The sequence below is a fragment of the Delphinus delphis genome, chromosome 1, assembly GCF_949987515.2.
Source record: "Delphinus delphis chromosome 1, mDelDel1.2, whole genome shotgun sequence".
Classification (NCBI taxonomy): Eukaryota; Metazoa; Chordata; class Mammalia; order Artiodactyla; family Delphinidae; genus Delphinus; species Delphinus delphis.
Genome location: NC_082683.1, coordinates 167,983,551 through 168,003,203, shown reverse-complemented (window position 1 = coordinate 168,003,203; position 19,653 = coordinate 167,983,551). Strand labels below are relative to the sequence as shown.

Here is a 19,653-nt window from a genome sequence, read left to right as displayed (position 1 = left end):
GAAGCAGAGACTTGAAGGAGGGCGTAGGACAGCCTGAGACAATGTGGAGAAGAGCGTTTCTGGCAGAGGGAGCAGTGGGTACCGTTCCTTCCACACTCAAGGATGATCCAAAGTAACCTAGGAGCTGAGATTAGAGAGTTAATGATGCGTCAGGTAGGGCCTTGGAGGCCACTGTCAAGTCTGTGGCTTTTCCTCTGCATAAAATAGGGAGAAGGGTGGTTCTAGCCAAGGGGTTCCTGTGGCTAAATTGAGGAGAGTGCACCGGTAACCAAGGAGGAGCACGAAGCCCAGTGAGTTGGACTTGCACTGTGAAGTTGCACTTCACAGCTGCATTTCTAGGTGAAACTGCACCAAGAACTACAACCAGACCTCCCTTGTGCTGAGTTCCTTCTTTAGCAGACAATTTGATAGGCAGGCTACAAGCGGGTTCCGTATGTAGAATATGGTTTTGTTGTTGTTGTTGTTGTTTTGTTTTTTATTGTTTTATATGAATACTCCTGAGTTATTGGCAACCTACCCCCTTCCTTTCGGGAAAGAAGCTATCTTTGCACCCTTCTGTGTATGAAAATAACCTCTTGGGTCTCCCATCGTGTGCTAACAAGTATAGAATGGCAGCTGTTGGAGGCTGTACTTGCTGTACTGCCTAGTCACGGCCACCCTTGATTCAGTGACCAGGGACACAAGGCACTAAACTCATAGGTGACCACGGTTGGCCTCGGAGAATGACAAACTATCTCTCCCTGTGCGAAGTGAAAAGTTGGGCTTGGAAGGGTCTTTGGACCTGTCCAGCTGTGCCTCATGCCTTTGCCTAAACTTTGAAGTGGGGTCATAAGCCAGGGAATTTGTAAGACTATGTCTCTTATCAGTCAAAAAGCATTTCTCTTGGATGAGACTTTGAACTCTAATGTTTAAGTCTTGAACAGCAAGACTTTACACTGGGATGGCGATTTGACTCCTTCATCCATCTGTATGAGACATGTCTACCGAGTCTATAGCGCGTGCAGGTGCTGGGTGAAGTTGCCATTGGATGGAGGCATAGAGCACAGTCCCCGACTTCAGGAGAGCTACAACTTGCTGAGGAACTCAGGCAGACCAAACCAACCAAAGCAAACCGAGAAGCTAACACCATGTGGTTGATTATTAGTAAGGGTCTGAGAGGTCGGAAGAATTGCTGAACGTGCGTGTCAAGGAAGCCTTCTTGGGGAAGGTGGTATTTGCTGCTTGAAAAGATGGCCTTTGGGGTGATCGTTTGGCCGTCATCCAGTAGCCCTAGGAAGCTGCTTCAGTTTTCTGGAAGGAGAAGATTTGCCCTTTCATGTCGTTTGCTTCCTCTGTGAGCTCGCATGACTACCGTCTTGATGAATCATGAGACAGCACAAGCACTCAGTGTAGTCTTTGAGAAATTGGATGTATTCCTACAGGAGACCCGCTGTGAAATACTGAGGCTGGAGAACAGGGCAAGATCATTGTATCAAGTATTTGTTCTTCAAAATTGTTACATTCAGGAGACATAATGGACCCATGGTGTATAAAATCCATTACACCACGATGTGCTGTTGTGTAATGGGACTCTGGAATAGAACATTATTTTATAAGCTGAAAGTCACTAGAGCTTTTCTTCTTCATCTTGAAGGCATATCACAACGATGGGTCCCTCACTCATGTACTGTGGATTTGTGGGTTGGCTGTAGTTGTGCTCCATGACATCTTCATTGCAGGACACAGGCTGAGGGAGCCGCATGTAACCCGGGCATGCTGACCTCCTGGCTGGCCCTCAGGAGATTTGACAGTTATCCCCACCCCATTCCATTGGCCAAGCCTGATTTCAGTAGGAGAGGAAGAGGCACAAGAAAGGGTCCATGTGGCTGTGGGCCCAGGGGAGAGGGACAGACCACATTTTGACCAAAATGGTACAGTCTACCACAGTGTAGGTGCAGGAGTTGGGGAAAGACAAAGATTTCACCCATGTTAAAAACCGTCTGTGTTGGGCTTCCCTGGTGGCGCAGTGGTTGAGAGTCCGCCTGCCGATGCAGGGGACACGGGTTCGTGCCCTGGTCCGGGAAGATCCCACATGCCGCGGAGCGGCTGGGCCCGTGAGCCATGGCCGCTGAGCCTGCGCGTCCGGAGCCTGTGCTCCGCAACGGGAGAGGCCACAACAGTAAGAGGCCCACGTACCAAAAAAAAAAAAAAAAAACCTGTGTTGTGGGTATGGCTTGGCTAGAGCCACACTATCGCTTTATCTGTTGAATTATGAGGAGCTTTATAATGGATATTTACTGAATAATTAGTAGGTTGGCCTTATAAGACAGACATCAATGTCCTTGTCCTCCATTTTTATGTATCACTTGTTCCTCCAACTGAGACAAGTTTATTTGGTGTCAGAGGCACAGTTGGTAGTACTAGGTTTAGGAAGCAAGTCCTGATGTGTTATGTGAAATTTATGTATGTCAGGGAAGCTCAGGCTTACCTCCAAAGCATGTACTCAGATCCCTTAGCCTTAGGGTCTCAGGTTGCCACTGTGGTCCTCACATGCCCAGCAATATCTGGTACATGTGCTTCACAGTAAGGATCCAGGCTAAGCTTCCATGAGACTATAAGTTTGAAGATGCCTCACTGTTTGCTAGAGGGACCATGACTTTCCTGTTTCTTCTCTCTCTTGTGTGAGTTCCATGCCAATTGATTTAAACATCGTGTACCATGCGGTTCCCTAGAATTCTGTCTAACCTGAACCTTAGTGACTTCCTGCCAGTGACCTATCGGGTTGCTGCCTTAGATTCAGGCTCCTTCTTGCTGTGTCCAGTGAGAAAACCGGAGAATGACCCTGCCTGGCTTGAGGCATCTTCTGTACCACTCTCAAGCCAGGGGCAGCCATCCATCCCCTCCGAGCGCCCCTGAGCATGCTGGGTAACTCTGTGCTTTCAAGTTCATTGCCATCTCCGCAGCCTATTCTTAGTAGCAGCAGATGCTGAGCTTTTCCATCCTGCTCTTGGGGTCAGCGGTGGGAAAGAGCAGAAAAAAATGAAAGCATTGTCTTGCCCCTGGCTGGACATCTGTATTTCTGAATCGCCCTGTTGTGTGGGTGATGCAACCCCTGGAGCTGTTTTGCTGAATGTGAACTTTGTCCACCGACTGGACTTTAAAATTGGTTTTGGATCCTTGTGAAATCCAAACGGTCAGACCACATTTTTCTAATCTTCGGTTGGATTGTATCTTTGCTCTGAAGCGGAGCTGATTCGTATGTGTTCGCCTTCACGGCAGGGGCTGCTTCTCTGTTTTCCTGGTCTGCGTTGCTTGTTTTCTCAAGGCTGCTACTTACCTCGTCCATTGTGTGTATGTAGGCAGGAGAGCGGGAGGGCAGCTCCCTGCAGGAACTGCGGCCACTGTGGCTTCAGGGATGGTTTACTCAAGTGTTATTGTTAGGGAGAGAGTAGACTGGCTTTCAGAAACTAAACAGGGGAAGCCCCAAGACCAGCTCACCCACAGGTATGCTGGGACAATGGCAAAGACTTGAACTTGGGCTTCAGATATCAAAGCACTCAGATCCTTTATTGGAAGCGTTGACCTTCAGGGCTGTGGTCTCTACTTGGGTGTCCTAGTGCTGGGATTCTCAACCTCACTGCGCATGAGAATCACCTGGGAGATATTTAACATACATTCAGGCTGAGGTCCGCCTCCAGAAATTCTGAGTCATTTGGTCTGGGGTGGGGTCTGGTATCTTTAGTTTTAAAAAGCTTCCCAGAGCATTCTAATGTGCAGCCAGGTTTGAGAACCTCTGTTTTGGGGGTTTACATAACTTTTACTACTATGATTTTCTGTCTAGGTATCCATGTTCTAATATGAGTGAACTTCTGCATGAAGAAAAGGCATATACCTGCTTGGGGGTATTGATAGATAAAAAGGGTGGATTCTGGCTTTAGTAATAATAAGATGAATAATAATGTTACCGATAGCCATTAGTTATTGAATACTTAGTTCGGCAATGCACTAATCTTTCTCTATTAGCCCTATAGGATAAACAGTTATTCTCAGTTTTCCAGATAAGGAAACCGAGACTTACAGACATCATGTAATTTCCCCACAGTCACACAGCTAATAAGTGGCAGAGCCAGAACTTGAACTTGGTCTGTCTGGTTCCAAAGCCCCAACTAATCGCCCCCCTAAGACAATAAACTTAAGTATACACAAGAATATTTGGGGTGAGGGGATGAGGTGTCAGAAAAGGAGAATTCACTGAGTAAGAATAATATGTATCTGTATTTTAAAGAGATCATTCTTTTCTGAAAAAGGAAAAATGATATGTTTGGATGCTTTCTTTTTTTCTTTTAAATCCAGTATTTCTCTCCTGAAAACCTATGGAAATTCAAAGCAGGCAGCAGAACCCACGGGCTTGAACACAGGTGTTGGAATTAGGCAGCGGCTTCTGAGTTTAGCTCATCTTTATCCTCTGGTTTCCCTGTTGGAAGAACGAAGTGGTTGCTACTTATATGAACGTGTATGAAATATGGTGCATCCTTATGTGATTCTCTTGTCCACACTGGATAATCACTGGACCGTGCAGTGTAAAATCCTGGTGTGTTTCTTTTTTTTTTCTCCCTAGCTAGGAACAACTGTTTTTTGGCTGTTTTTTTTTTTTGTTTTTGGCTAGTAAATCTGAGTTCTTCCTCAGACTACTGCATTAATCCTTTAATGCCTATTAAAAGATCAGAATGGTTCCAGGCCAAGGCCCTAGAAATTCCATCTCCAGTTCTAGGCCTTCGTATGTATCCTCATACATATGAAGGAATGTTGCAGATCAAGGCAGCCAATAAATATTTGTTAAATGTGGGAGTGAGTGAATTTTGCAAATATGGACCATAAGAGAAATAGCACCTTGCATATCGCTAAGGACTCATTGGGAAATGAGCAAAATGTCTTAGTCCACTGCTCTACTCCCAGTTTCTCCATGGGGCCACTTGGTCTGTTAGCCAACTCCTAATTCCCACCTGGGGAAAGTTTTTGTACTCTAAGCAAAGCAATATTAATAGGATTAAAAGCATCTTATTATCACCAACCTCTGTTTATATCTCTGGATGAAGGGATACTGACTTCTTCTTTACTGTCAGTAGCATTTTTCATGTTATAAGTTAGGAAAAATTCAGAGTCCTCGGGGGCACAGAAAGAACATGAGTGAAGCTACTCGCCAGCCCATATGAAAGCCAAGCCTATATCTGATGCATTCTTGTTGTGGATGGTCCCACGGGGATGCCTGGATCAATACTTGCTCCCTCTGTGAGTTCGAACTGCTGTCCCTGGAGTTATAGTGGGACAGTTGGGCCTGTGCTCTTGGGTCCTCAGCCAGACAGCACAAGTATTTTTAGGGTTCTTCTTGTTTCGATCCAATTTCTGCTTGAAACTTTAACACATGCAGGCTGCACTGAAACAACTTTTAAACTACTCTCTGGGTAGTGTAGGAGGGCTTGGATTCGTACTACAGCCCTTAAGCATTTTTTTTTTTTTTTTTTTTTTTTTGCTAAATATCCAACAGGCTGAACAGAGGAAATTTAAGTCTAACCCTGGGGGGGACCCCGGTTTAGTCATCTGTCTAGACAGACGAGTTCATATAATGGGCCTCTCTGTTTCTTTTGCTTTGTTAGAACAGACGGTGGTCCCTTCCTTTCAACTTTGTGAGGATGTGGACCTTTGGTTTTTTGATCCCAGCCTACCACTGATAAGCCAAGAAAGTGACTCATACATGAGCCAAAGATGACTCTTGAGGGTGACACTTAGTCTGTGATATAGGAGACTAAGTGCATAAAGGAGAATCCTGGGTAAAATCCTGACTGTGAAATACTGGGCAAGTCAGTTACCCTCTCTGAACCTCATTTTTCTCTTCTCTAAAATGAGAATTGATTTTTAAAAATAATGCTTCTTAATGGTACTTTAAAAAAAAAAAGAAATTAACACATAAAAATGCTGTGCCTGTGGTAGGGAATGAATATATTTTTTATTCATTCATTCATTCATTCACTTATTTCAAGGTGATCAGTGAAGACTTTTTCTTGCTTTTGTATTCTGAGAACTATAGGAAAACCAGAAATTCCAACCCATGTTTTTAATATCAAGTTATACATTGAGAAAAGCAAGTGATATATATATATATATATATATATATATATTTTTTTTTTTTTTTTTTTTTTTTTTTTTTTTCGGTACGCGGGCCTCTCACTGTTGTGGCCTCTCCCGTTGCGGAGCACAGGCTCCGGACACGCAGGCTCAGCGGCCATGGCTCACGGGCCCAGCCGCTCCATGGCATGTAGGATCTTCCTGGACCGGGGCACGAACCCGTGTCCCCTGCATCAGCAGGCGGACTCTCAACCACTGCGCCACCAGGGAAGCCCAAGTGATATATTTTTTTAAAGCCTAAGAAAAAATTAAAAGTGGTACCAATTTCTGTCAGAGGAAAATAATGCTGAAGATATCATTTAAACATTGGTAAAAGTAAGTAAGGCAGAATGATATTCTTTGTCTTATCAGGAGGGCTCAAAACTTTCAGAACCTGCCTAAAAGAACTCTGTGTGTTAGTAACTATTTCTACAACTAAGTGGTACATCTCTCTCCCTTGTTATTTCACTTTAATCCCTTCCTGAATTGTCCCTGAAAACAAGGATGTGGAAAATACTGTTTTATTCAATTTAATTCAATACATATTCACTGAGCATGTACTGCCTCAAGGGCTTGCTGCCTGAATCACACGAGTGGATAAAAATGAGGAGAGTAGGGGTAGATCCCCCCAGAAGAGGCAGCACACACAGCGCAGAGGAAGGCACTGGGCTCACACAACATAGGTGTAAGTGGAGGCGTCCTATCTCTAGTTATGTAACATTGGATAGGGCACACGCCCTCTCTGAGCCTCAGTTTCTTAGCTTCCACCAAAATGGGACAATCATGGTGGCTATGTGACAGATGGCATGCCCCTCAACACTTGTAGTGTTACTTTTGTCATTGTTCTTCCTCTTTTTATTGTTATTCTTACATCACCCCTGCCCTCAAGTAGCTTATAGCCTATTTGTGAAGACAACTTGATACACCCACTGCCCTACACAAAGCAGAACCATTCAAAAGTTGCTGAATGATATTTACAAGCCAAGGCCAATGGTAACACAAAGACAAGGTGACTGGGTAACGAAACCACCTTTTTAAAACATCGATCCATAACGTACGTAGAATGACATGTGTACCTGAGCAGTGACTAGCCCGAGCCTCAGGATGAAAAGGGAAATAGGAAAGTCAGCATCTCCTTCAGCTGTTAAAGGACAGAAGCAAGTGACGTCTGTGTTGATAGCAAAGCTTTTCACATATCAGAGTACAGTTCTTGACGTTTTCATACATCGAAATTCCATCAGAACCCAGTGCTTTACGTGGCTTCGGATATGGTATGTCTGAGTCATGTCTCTCTCAATACAACTGTAATCAATAAAAAAGCCCAGTAAAATGTGGTTAGCCACAAGGACCTCCCTCCCGACCCACCCCACCCCCAGTCAGCACTGTGATCCATTCAGTCTACGGCTCCCTCCCCGCCCCCCCACAAACTCTGTACTGAGAGAGGCTTAGCTTCTTCAAGTACAAAGAACAGAAAGGCCCACTCTTGTGCCGGTTGCCTGCCCCTCTGTTGTCTGGCCTGCCCCACTCCTGACCCCTGGGAAGCCCCGTCCTGTCCTGTGCCTTGGGTGACTGTGGCCAGAGAGGAGCTCTGCCCAGGGTCATGGGTACACAGAATAGATGTCTCCAGAGGATGTGGCCTGAGGTTCCAGAAGGCCTTACTGAGTAAAAAAATCTTGTCCTTTCTCTTACCGATACAGCTGGCTTCCTCCTGTATCCTCTGTAAAGTGAATCTTGAGGCCCACACTGGCCATCACCTCCTTCGTTTTAATTCCTTACGTATCTTGTAGTGTTTTTTCCTTCTTGCTCTTACGCACAAGTGACCTGAGGCAGCAGCAGGGGTTGTGAATGCACAGGGAGGCCAGAGGGGAGAGGAGGAAAGGAGGTGGGAGCCAGACAGGTGTGCAAAGGACAGAGACAGCTGTCGCCTGCTTGCTGTTTGGACTTGGCCGTTACCTGCTGGAGCAGCACATGCCCAGGCCAGCGAAGCAAGAAGGGTGTCTTCCAGCAGACTCGAGCTGTCATCCCGGAAGTCCTTGACCTTCCATCACCCACAGGGGAAATCGGGCCTCCCGATCACCTTTAATTGTCAAAGCAAACCAAGAGAATGTGCTCCGTTTTCTTTATTCTTAGGAAAATGGTGCCCCTTTCTTTGTTCCCACTCAAAGTCTGCTTTGGTATTTTTTCTCAAAGTTGCCATTTGGGAAGGAGGTTTTATTTAAAAGTTCTGAGGTTAGATATTTGGAGAGTAAGATGAAGCCAGTTGAAAACGGTGTCCTTTTTGTGTTCTTAACCGAGGGAAGTTCAGTCCTGACCTCTGAATCAGTGAAGGCCAAAGTGTGTCACTGGCTGTGATATAATCTAATTTTACCACTACTTGCTTCTAGTTAATAGAAAGGTGAACCTAAATATGTCTAACTACACTTATTTTACTTACTGGGGGAACCAGTTACCCTTTGCTAAGGATCTGTATCTAGCTTCTTTTATTCACACTTGGTGTTTGGTCCATAACAACAATGACAACAACGACAAGAATAATATTTATAATAAAAATGTTGATTACTTACACTGATGTGGTACTACTTCTACCCCAGGTACCCTCCTAAGTACTTAGGGATATTGACTCATTTGATCCTGGCAATAATGGATAGGCATTATTATTTTTTTCCATTTCACATAGGAGGAAACCAAGGCACAGAGATAGATTAAATCACTCCCAGGATCAATAGCTAGGAAGTGGAAGAGCCAAGGTGCCCCGCCTCCCACAGTTGCCGCTGTCATCATGACTCACTCCCGTGGACTGAAGTTTGAGCTGATCACGTGACACAGAAGCGGCCACGTGGTGCAATGGTTGAGGGCGTAACTCCAGAATGAAAACTGCTTAGGCCCGTTTGTTTGGGGAAAGGCAGTGCACGCTGAAAGTAGAGTCCACCTGGCGTAAAATATAGAAACCATTTACGTATGAGAAACCTATGCGGTACGTATACACGCAGTGCTCCTTCGGGTCTAAACTGAGGAGAGCAGTCCACACGCCAAGTTCTCTTCAGGTGACTTTCTTAAACTAACCCCTGTGATTAGCAAACAGTACAAATGTTTATAAAGTTGGAGGAATTTTAATATCTTTATTTGAATGGCGCAAAGCAGCCCAATGTAGCTTGGCCCTGGGCTGCAGCCTATATGTATTTGGATGCCAAGAAGCAACTGTGCTCCGCCTGGGATGCCAAGCATTCCAGACCTGTTACCTTGTAAGTGTAATATTTACCAGATTTTCGCTTCATCTGGAGATGAAGCGCAGAGCTGCCCTGAGTTGGGGAGTCTGCGGCTGCTGGGAAGGGAGCTCCGTGTGCAGAGGCCTCCCTGAATGACCAGGGAGCTGGGGAGATGAGCAGAGGTCTGCCAGAAAGAAGCCCTTTTGCTGGGAATCTAGGAAAAAATAGCAGAAGCGACGACGTTGGGGTACCCGTCAAACTCACAGTGCTGAGTGCTTCTGTTTTCACAGTCCTAGTTTATCCTCACATCTCTAGGCGATAGATGCTGTCTTGTCCCCATTTTAGAGATGGGCAAAGTGCGGTTTAGAGAATTAACTGGAGTGCCACATAGCTAGCTCTGTTCCAAGGCCTATCTTTACTTTCACTTTAGTAAAGCTGGTTTAGAGCAAAGGGTGATGGTGGCCAAGTGGGGCTGAATCGTTCCCTGTAGCCTCTCTTGATTCTCATTTCCTCTGACCTTCCCAACCTCCTTGCCAGGAAGGTGTCCCGCACATTTTACAGATGAGGAAACTGAGGCCTAGAAAGCTTAAGAGATGTGCCCAGGGCCAGCTTTTACGTGGCAAAGCCAAAGCAGAATCTGGGTCTTTGAGTCCCAAACCTTAAATCTCCTCGTGTTACAGCTCCAAGATTACAAACAAAACCCCATCCTAAACTCTCTGTGTTCCTAAATTTTGAGAAGGGCCTGGAGGCCGAGTTCTAGACAGTCTGTACTGAACCCTGTATGTCAATAAACAGAGCTAGTAAATGACATCGTTATTGTGTGTGTGTGTGTGTGTCCATGCACACACAGTGGGGCAGTCGCAGGCTGGAGCAGGTGAGAATCATTTTCAAGTCGAAGAGGTCAGCGATTGCCAGATCAGCACGTGTAATGAACCCTACTTTACTTTCATCATCACTTCATCCGACGAGTAAATGGTGACAAGATCCCCAAGGTCAGGAAAAGGATGGTGAAAACTGCCTCTAGTTCTTCCTGCCCTTCCCGGATGGGGGCTGCCACCGGGACCCTCGACACAGCCGTCATTTTGTTCGTTTTCTTTTTTTGGCGGAGCGTTCGTGTGAAAATGAAGCCAGAGCGTTGGAAGCAGCCCCCCGGCCGCAGCCGAAGTGCTCAGGGCTGCCTTCCGATGAGGCTGGAGATATAAACGGAAGAGGCAGCTCGCCCGGGGGCACCTTGCAAGAGCCCTTACTCGCTACTGCTCCCGTTGCTTTGGGAGATGATGCTTTGGTTGAATCTCACCCCAAAAGCAGTACTTTTAGCCGAAGGTGGAAAATTATAAAGGCAAAGGTGTGAAATGAAGCTCTCTGGTGAGTGTTGTCAGTGGAAGAACAGTCACCCCAGCATAGAGAAAGTTGCTGCAAGATCCGCGTCCAGACTCGGGGCCGGGCCCCTGATTCACCGAGGCACCGGCTCTCGCGAAACCGATGAAGGGACTAGTTTTAAGCCCTTGGTTTCACTTCTACATTGAAGTAGGTAGGCAGGTTTTTTTTCTCTGCGGAAGTTCAGAGTTTTTCTCTACTGGCGTCACAGTGCCACTGTGTCCTGTGTTGGACATTTGGTCACAGGAACTGAATCCAAAGGATGATTTTCCATCATTTCAATTTCTTTTCTTGGGGGGGGGGGGTATAAATACAACAGACCTTGGTTATGCTACTATTTTGTTGAGTGGGTTTTGTTCCATGAGTGGATTTGGTCTATACATTCCCTTTTCTGATACCGTTTTGGTATCACGGTTATACTGCCTGTGTAAGTGAGTTGGGGTATCTCCCATTTCTTTCTCTGGGATAGTTTGCATAGATTGGAATATGTTTCCTAAAAGTCTAGTGAGATTCCTTTGTACAACTGCCTGGGACTAGTGTTTCTTTGTAGGACCTTACATAATCATATTATTTTTTAAATATTTATATGCATTTTCATCCTTCTAATTTCTTTTTTTTCCCTTTTTTTTTTTAGTTTTTTTTTTTAATTGAAGTAGAGTTGAATTACAACGTTGTGTTAGTTTCTGGTGTACAGCAAAGTGATTCAGTTATGCATATATATTCGTTGTCATATTCTTTTCCATTATGGTTTATTATAGGATATGGAATTTAGTTCCCTGTGCTATACAGTAGGACCTCGTTGTTTATCCATTTCATGTATAATTGTTTGCGTCTACTAATCCCAAACTCCTAATCCAACCCTCTCCCACCCAAAAATACAGAACGCTTCACGAATTTGCGTGTCATCCTTGCACAGGGACCATGCTAATCTTCTCTGTATCATATTCCAATTTTAGTATATGTGCTGCCGAAGCCAGCACTCCCCATTCTTAATGGATGTACTATTTACATACAGCAGAATGCACAGCTCTTAAGTGTGCAACTTGATGAGTTTTGACAAAAGTATACCTTTGACATAATCTTGAAGCAGAAGAGAGTGGAGTAACTTGCCTGCAGTAAAACGGCCAATGTTTAGGGAAAGGAGTCAGGATTAGGAAAAGGAGGATGAAAGTTCCCAACTTCTGCTCCCAATATGAAGCTAAGATCATCTTCATATACCATCTCTAGTTTCCTCAGGAGCACAGGTCTTGAACGGGCTTTCCTTTCCAAGGTCTGGTGGTATATGGAGCTATGATGTGCTCTTTCTCTTTTGATCCCTCATCTCAGTTTTTGCAAATAAATATCTGTGGGGGCGAGGAGGTTGTCAGATGACACAAGCCTACTGTAAATTGTTTTTAGAGTCTTCTTGGAAATAACTTTTTTTTTTAACATCTTTATTGGAGTATAATTGCTTTACAATGGTGTGTTAGTTTCTGCTGTATAACAAAGTGAATCAGCTATACGTATACATATATCCCCATATCTCCTCCCTCTTGCGTCTCCCTCCCACCCCTCCTATCCCGCCCCTCTAGGTGGTCACAAAGCACCGAGCTGGTCTCCCTGTGCTATGCGGCTGCTTCCCACTAGCTCTCTATTTTACATTTGGTAGTGTGTATATGTCCATGCGACTCTCTCACTTTGTCACAGCTTACCCTTCCCCCTCCCCTAACTGGGTTTTTTAATCGAACACTACATGGTTAGGAAAAGTCTCAAGGAGAAATAAAATGCAAAGGGAAAGGCAGTTCCCAATCAGGAGGAAAGAAAACTATGTGATAGAGCCTTAAACTTGGGGATTCTGCCCTGGGATATTACAGGAGAGCTGTGGAGCTGGATTTATGATCTAAACAGAGGGTTTAATGGGAAGCCTAGCAGCACAGATGCACCCACATTTAGACAGGATATCGAACTGCTGTTTTGTGGCTGTATAATCCTCCTAGGATTTGTAAGTGATCTTTTAGGAAAGTTGAAACTGCAAGGTGGGAAAGCATGTGCCTTTTTAAAACAGTGTATCATCTATTGTAAATATGAATCTACATTAAGAATAACACAAGAACATTTTGAAATGCAGTAACAAGATTGCTCTTTTGCCCTTCAGAGGTCCCTTTTCTGTCTGATGGGAAAGCAGGTGACATGGGGGTGGGGAGGGAGTCACAGGCTTTCAGGGTCACACAGGCTCCTACTGGCTTTAGAGGAGGTAGGAATTCTTACTAAGAAGTGTCAGCCCTTGCATAAAGCGTTTATCCCTTTAACCATGATGTCTGGGAGTTTTTGCCAAAGAATTTTAACACAGCTACCTGTCAGAGGATTCGCCAGATTTGGTGATATGTCCTATGAGTCAGGTTTCAAGGTTTCAAGGAGTTAGAAGTCGCAACAAGATTAATCACAAACTTCTGAAGAACATTCCATGAAACACATTTGCAAGTAAGAAATGTTGCCTTTGGATTTCCCAACCTAAAAAGGTAGAGCGTAAACACGCACTGACCAAAAAGTACCACATTCTGGTGCCTCCCAAAAATTGTGAAATGAGACAAGAATGCCTTTCCTCCACCCTTTCCTTCATTTTGGCCTCACAGTTTGTCATGCACGGTGATTTTGTGGTGGGGTGACAGTTCTGTAGAGATGAGATATAGGGAAAGTTTATTTAAGGTTTATTTAAATAATATAAAGTAATTCACAGGGGTTTTTTTCCCCCTCCTCCTCGAGAACATCTTGATTCATTTTCAAAAAAAGAAAAAAAAAAAGGAATTACGTAGCATAAGTGTTTTGAATGCATTGGGTATGTGTTTTATTTTTAGTGAGAGTGTATTGTCATTTATTATTTTATAGGGTTAGAGGTTATCATCTTTTTCACGTAGATAATTTAAATTGCTATGTATGTTGGAATAGAGTCAGGATAACTTGACATGGAAAAGGCATTATTAGCAGGTGTGTGGTCTATTTGCCAAGCTGAGAAAAGTAAGTATGTTAAATACTCTACTATGTGTTATAAGCAAGATTGTGTATAAATGGGTTTATCTTACCTTATGAAGTGAAGTACTAAAAGTAGTCCATTGTATTGATAAGTCACTTTCACTCTGGCACCACCACTTACTGGCTATGTGACCTTAGATAAATGATGTAATCCTCCTAAGCCTTGGTCTCCTCATCTGCAAAATGGGAATGAAAAGAGTGTCTACCTTGTCGAGTCTTGTGAGGCTTAAATGAGATAATGCAGATAGGACTCTGAGCTGCTGCTGTTATTATTGGCATATTACATATTGAGAGGCAGATTTTCCAGGCAGTGGATTTACCATGCATTTGCTTCACCCCACCTCATTCTTCCTTAAGCTCGGGGCCGTGGACAGTCCTTCACATGCCTAGAGTTTGGCCACAAAGGGACGGAAGGCAAAACTCAAATCTGTTGGTTAAAACTCAGCTTGGAGGAGGACCTGTAGGGGGTTCAGGGAAACAGATGAGGGTTGGCTACAGGTGCTTCGGAGGCTGCCCATGTGCATGTCGAGGTCCCGGGCAGGTCTGGCTCATAGGACTGATGACACCGTGATCTCACAGCCCCCTGAGAGTGGCTCCAATTCTGTGCACTGTAACCTGAATGGACCCTTCCTAAGTCTGAGGCGATGTGATGAGTGGGAAGAACACCTGTTGGGAGTCAGGATTTGGGTTTGATAATCCACTTACCAGTGTTTTCTGATCACTAACCCTGAGCCTCAGTGTTTTATCTGCAAAGTCGGAGATCAACCACAAAAGTTGTTTCCGGGGGATTAGATGAGCTTGTGTCAGCAAATGCTTGTTGTCTTTGAGTGACCTCTGGGGAAGTGTGGCGAGTACATTCTAATTCAGTGACAGTGTCAGAACGGCTGTCATCAAAAAGACAGCAAATAACAAGTGTAGACGAGGGTGTGGAGAAGAGGGAACCCTTGTGCATTGTTGGTGGGAATGTAAATTGGTGCAGTCAGTATAGAAAACAGCATGGAGATTCCTCAAAAAATTAAAAATAAAACTACTGTATAATCCAACAACTTCACTTCTGGGTATTTAGCTGAAGAAAACAAAAACATTCGTTTGAAAAAATATATGCACCCCTGTGTTTATTGCAGCATTATTCACAATAGCCAAGATAAGGAGGCAACCTAGTTGTTTATTGACAGACGAACAGAAAAAGATGATGTGGTATATATACAATGGAATGTTACTCGGCCACCAAGAGAATGAAATCTTGCCCTTTGTGACAACATGGATGGACCTAGAGCTATTATGCTAAGTGAAATAAGTCAGACAGACACAGACAAATACCATAGGATTTCACTAAAAAACAAAACAAAGGAGCAAACAACAGAACAGAAACTGACTCATAGATTCAGAGAACAAGCAGGTGGTTGCCAGAGGGGAGAAGGGTGGGGAGATAAGTGACATAGGTGAGAAGACCAAGAGGTACAGACTACCAGTTATAAAATAAATAAGTCATGGGATATAATTTACATCATAGGGAATATTGTCCATTATATTATAACTTTGTGTGTTGACAGGTGGTACTGAGACTTATCATGGTGATTATTTTGCAACGTATAAAAATGTTGAATCACTATGTTGTACACCTGAAACTAATATAAAATTGTAGGTCAATTATACTTCAATTTAGAAAGATATTTAAAAAGAATAAATGTAAATACAGTCATGCCACCTCGCACGTATGATTCACTTTGCATTTAGCAAAGCCCGTTCACATGCATCATCATATTTGAGCCTGACCAGAGCCCTGTAAGGTGGTCGCCAGCTCCCAAGGCACAGCGAGGTTCAAGACAACACAGCTTCAGAGGTAAATGGGAATTCTTACCAAGAAGTGATAGGCCTGTGTGTAAACCCCTCATCCCTTGAACCCTGAGATGTGGGAGGTTTTTACCGAAGGGTTCTAACACAACCACATGTCAGGACGAAGACTAGTCTCCTCACTTAGCTGCAACAGACAATATATTGGATCAAGAGCTAGAAAATCACACACAAAACGTATGCTTGACTTACAAGGAGCCAAGGAGAAGCAGCAGAAACATAGACCTCATATCTCGCCTTCAGAACCTAAATGAGGCTTTTCAGAAGCTCAGCCTCTGAACCCTCAGTGCTATCTGGTTCCTTCCCCATCTTTCCTATTTGAGGAAAGTTGAAGATTCGAAGGGCTAGAACTAGACTTGTCTAATGAGCCTCAGCACAGTGTCACACGTTGTCCGGGTGTTCGCATTTCAAAGGTCATCTGGTTCTGTTATCTCTCCTTGAATCTTGTCCCGAGATTCTGGCTGTTGCCGGGAAAGTTCCTGACTCCTTTTGTGTATGGTTCTGACCATACACATATCTTCTGATGAGAAGGCTCATCATTTACTGAGCTTTGGCTGTTCTTCTGGAACTTTCCACCCGCCGGTCCTTGAAGAACTTCAGAAGGAGCCTTTATTGGGAAGAGAGAGGCCATGGAGCAGTAGAAAGATTGTGGACTTGGGGTCAGATAGACTTGATTTGCGATTTCCAGCCACTTCTCTGTTCTAGCTGCACGCACGAGTGACTTGCCTGCTCTAAACCTCAGTCTGTTCGTGTGTACAACAAGTGGTGGGCGGTGGGAATTATCTAGCTCATAGCAAACACTGTCAATAAGACAGCAATTGTACAAAAAAATATACATGAAATGCCATTAAGGTTAAAAATGAGATTATATCCAAGAAAGCGTGTTGTAAATTGCCTGTAAATGTGGGTACTTTTAATAGTAAAATCACTTGAAGTCTCTTTTACACCTGGTTTTATGTGAGTGAGCCAATGGGTCTACAAATCTAGTGACCCCAGAGTGGTTTTCTAAGACGTGTCCTGTTGAATTGGGCTCACGTGTGCCCATAGGTTCCTGATATTAATAGTTATAAACTGAGGAGCAGAGGCACAGCCAAGGACCATGCTGGTTTGTTTGACTCTGTAAAGGCAGAGAAAACGTCTTCCATCCACAGAGTTTCAGATACTGCTGCAATTTTGACGTATGTGACCTTTTTTTTGTTCCTGGTTAGGAGAGTCTTCCTGGCATAGGACTCTGAGAGTAGGTTCAGGCTTTTTTTGGGGGGGTGGTGGGTAGGAGGGCAGGAATGTGTTGCAATTTTATTTTATTTTTTAAAATTTAATTTAATTTTTATTTTATATTGGAGTAGAGTTGATTTACCATGTTGTGCTAGTTTCAGGTATATAGCAAAACGATTCAGTTATATTATATATACATATATCCATTTCTTTTTCAGATTGTTTTCCCATATAGGTTATTACAGAATATTGAGTAGAGTTCCCTGTGCTCTACAGTAGGTCCTTGTTGATTTTCTATTTTATATATAGTTAGTGTGCATATGTTAATCCCAAACTCCTAATTTATCCCTCTCTGACCACCTTTCCCCTTTGATAACCTTAAGTTTGTGTTCGAAGTCTGTGAGTCTGTTTCTGTTTGGTAAATAAGTTCATTTGTATCATTTTTTTTAGATTCCACATATAAGGGATATCATAGGATGTTTGTCTTTGTCTGTTTTCCTTCACTTAGTGTGATAATCTCTAGGTCTATTCATGTTGCTGCAAATAGCATTCTCTTAAAGGCAGAGAAAAGTCCTGCCATCCACAGGGTTTCAGGTACCCCTGCTGTTTGGACATATGTGACCTTTTCTTTGTTCCTGGTTAGGAGAGTCTTCCTGGCATGGGGCTCTGAGAGTAGGGTGCAGCCTTTCGTCTTTTACTCTCAGTGGTCCGTTAATAATATAAGCTTACATTTCTTGAACACTCAGTGTGTTCATAGTCATTGCCTTAGTTAACCCTTATAGCGATGCTTAGAGGCAAGAGTTGGTATTATCACACATTAAAGGTAAATGAATCTGAGACCTTGCTCTCATGCTGTCATCTGTCAGGTAAACATCTAAAGAGAGAGCTACCATACAATAGGCTAAATGTTGTCTCGCCCAAAGAAGGGAGAGATTGCTTCTGCTCTGGAAGAGCTGGAAATTCTTCTGATAAGAGGGGAAACTGGGCTGGACTTTCAAGAATGAGTAGAATTTGCCAAATGTAAAGAAGCGGTTTCTAGGTGAAGGATTCACGTGGCATGGGCGTGGTGGCATGTCAGCACTTGGCATGTTTGGAGATTGGAAGTCATATGGTGCATTTAGGGCTTTGGGCAGAGTCCAGTGTGGGGGGAGGGGACATGGCAGCAGAGATGGTCACGTGCCCGTGAAGCTAGAAATGTAGGTTGGGGTCAAAGGGGCCAAAGCAAGATACATCTTGAAGTTGTCTCTTTATTTGAAAATTGTCAAGACTTTTCACAGCTGAGTTAGAGTTTACGAGAGAGAAAAGGATGGCTGAGAATAAAAGTGGGCTTGCTTTGTACCATGGTGTCTGTGTTGCTAGAAAGGGCAGGCCACACTTTTTAATCTTGAATCCCCGTAACCTCAGGAGTGGCCAGTGACTCTCCCAGCCTTAAGTCTAGTCCAAGCCCAACATCCTTTTAGACACGAGGGAACTGAGTCCTGGAGAGGTTGCTGATGCCCCGAAGTGAGATGTACCAAGAGATCGTACCGCCCTGCCGTCTTCAGGCTCACATCTGGCAAGCCCCTCCCATATTGTGCATTTTATTTTATTTTTTATTTTTTGCCTTTTAATCTTCTAAATTTTTTTTGATTATAGTTGCTTTACCATGTTGTATTAGTTTGTGCTGTATAGCAAAGTGAATCAGTTACACAGATACATATACCTACTCCTTTTGCAAATCAAAACTGCAGTGAGGTATCACCTCACGCTGGTCAGAATGGCCATCATCAAAAAATCTACAAACAATAAATGCTGGAGAGTGTGTGGAGAAAAGGGAATCCTCCTACACTGTTGGTGGGAATGTAAGTTGGTGAAGCCACTATGGAGAGCAGTATGGAGGTTCCTTAAAAAACTAAAAATAGAGCTACCATATGACCCAGCAGTCCCACTCCTGGGCGTATATCTGGAGAAAACCATAATTCAAAAGGATGCATGCACCCCAGTGTTCATTGCAGCACTATTTACAGTAGCCAGGACATGGAAGCAACCTAAATGTCCATCAACAGAGGAATGGATAACGAAGATGTGGTACATATATACAATGGAATATTACTCAGCCATAAAAAGGAATGAAATAATGCTATTGGCAGAGACGTGGATGGACCTAAAGCTTGTCATACAGAGTGAAGTAAGTCAGAAAGAGAAAAACAAACCGTATATTATCACTTCTGTGTGGAATCTAGAAAAGTGGTACAGATAAACTTTGCAGAGCAGAAATAGATCCATATTGTACATTTTAAATCCCTCCACAGTCCAAATGGCCACCACCCAAGACCTGTTGCCACCTGCGCTTTTTGCTTCCCTTCATTCACACCAGACTTGCAAGAAAAGCTGGTTTGATTGCAGCCTGGGGAAATAGGACTGACTCTGTGTTGTCTCTCTATATATTAGACTCATAAAATGCTTTTAGGATTCTTGGATCCTTCTCGGGGATATTTTATGTTGCTGAACATGCTGTGAAGTTCGTGTGTCTGTATGTGCACCACCAACCCCCGTCATTCTCCCCATCAGTGTTACCCTTTGTGGAAACAAAGCAGCCTGGGAGGCCCACCAAGAGCAAGACCACGTTTCTGTCCTCTGCAAGGTTAGAAGCTGTAGTCAGGGGATCCCAGGCGCCCACAGAGGCGTGGACATGAGCTTAGACGTGTGTATGGTTATAGTAGAGCTATGGAGAACGCGTATTTGCCTCTGAGGGCCCCTCAGCTCCCTTCTTACAATGAACAAGGAGTAATTAATGTATAATCAGTTGGTTTCAAAATAAAAAAGGAAACAGAGGGATCAGCTGACGTTTGTAAAAGTCCATCTGTGTTTG

At 43.9% G+C, this 19,653-nt stretch overlaps 1 protein-coding gene and 1 non-coding gene across 3 annotated transcripts in view; one reads left to right on the top strand and one right to left on the bottom strand.

Annotated features, from left to right (window-relative positions):
• Positions 1–19,653, top strand: part of TGFB2 (transforming growth factor beta 2) — an 82,739-nt gene that overhangs the window by 19,698 nt on the left and 43,388 nt on the right. The gene's annotated exons all lie outside the window — the stretch shown is intronic.
• LOC132416056 (U6 spliceosomal RNA) lies at positions 11,596–11,704 on the bottom strand. The gene has a single exon (XR_009517453.1). It is a non-coding gene; the product is annotated as a U6 spliceosomal RNA (small nuclear RNA).